This window comes from Myotis davidii, unplaced genomic scaffold (assembly GCF_000327345.1).
Source record: "Myotis davidii unplaced genomic scaffold, ASM32734v1 scaffold732, whole genome shotgun sequence".
Classification (NCBI taxonomy): Eukaryota; Metazoa; Chordata; class Mammalia; order Chiroptera; family Vespertilionidae; genus Myotis; species Myotis davidii.
In genome coordinates, this window is record NW_006284349.1 from 554,928 (window position 1) to 556,237 (window position 1,310).

The window sequence follows — 1,310 nt, forward strand, 5'->3', positions numbered from 1 at the left end:
CTTTGCTGTCGCCCGGCGGAGCCTTTTAAAGCTACTGGGGGTCTTTCACCTCCACCAGGGAAGTCGGGTGTGAGGGGCTCCTGGGCGGGCGAGAGCATCGAGCAGAACTGGGCCACACAGGTTAGGGCGTTGGTTAATAGTTATGGTTAACAGATGTGGGAACACGCGTGATCGTTTGTTAATGCCGTTCCCGAGAAAAGTGTTTGAAAGTATGTAACTCGGGGTCAGGGACGGTAAACAGGAAGCCGTTTGGCAAAGAGATTGGGATTTGTTCTGTTAAAATAGGGTCTTCGTTGGTAGTTTCGTTTTTGTTGACTTGTTGCTGTTGTCGTGTCTTTGTCTGGCTTTGACATCAGGGTAATTCTGGCCTCAGGATGAGTTAGGACGGGTTTCTTCCTCCTCCATTTCCTGATGGTTTTGGATGTTGGATGGTTCTGTAAATAGCAGGTTAAATTGGTTGGTCGTGTTGTTAATATCTTCTGATTTTCTATGTATTTAACTTCTCATAGGCTTTTAACAGTGGTCCAGGAGGGCACCCAAGGTGCTTATCCAGAGAAAGGACATGATTGGCTCAAAGGAGGTCACGTGTGTGGGGAGGGCGCAGACTCAGTTTAGCACCATGTGATGGTCCGTGTCTGCCGGACTATCCCCTCAGGCAGAGCCGGGAGGGGGAGCACCTGCAGAACTCACTGAGACACCCTGCGGGGACCTGGGTGGCGGGTCACCAGGAGGAGGGCTGGGGGCCGAGCCACAAGAAGAAGGAGGGCTGGGCCCTTCCCAGCACAGTTCCTTACATGCTGGTAGAGCTGTCCTCGGCACGGCTGGGGTTCGCCTGCCCTGAGAGGGTCCCTGCTTTTGGTGTCTGCACTGGCCCTGCTCTTGGCCCCTCACTGCGTGCAGGGGTGCGGAGATGGGGAGTCTGTGGCTCCTTGGGGTCTGCGCCTGGTGAAGCATCATCGCCTCCTCCCTCCCGGCAGGTGGAGAACTCCCCCCTGAGCTCGCAGAGCGCCTCGCTCACCGCGCAGTACACGCTGCTCCAGAACCAGCAGGCGACCAAGGAGAGCGAGCATGAGAGCCTGCAGAAGCAGCAGGAGCAGCTGGCGGCCGCCCACGAGGCCCTGCTGCAGGACCACGCGCGCCTGGGCGCGCTCCACGAGCACCTGTCCGTGGAGCACGAGGCCCTCATCGGCCAGCACAGCCGCCTGAAGACGCTGCACCGGTCCCTGGAGCTGGAGCATAAGGCCCTCGGGGAGAGGTGCGTGCCAGGCTCCCCCAGGCTCCGTCCCCCTTCACTCCTGCCCCTCGGGGTT

General features: G+C 58.6%; 1 protein-coding gene across 1 annotated transcript in view; it reads left to right on the plus strand.

Moving 5' to 3' along the window:
- Positions 1-1,310, plus strand: part of CCDC88C (coiled-coil domain containing 88C) — a gene marked incomplete at its 5' end in the record, with an annotated part of 133,104 nt that overhangs the window by 83,405 nt on the left and 48,389 nt on the right. The window lies entirely within an intron of this gene.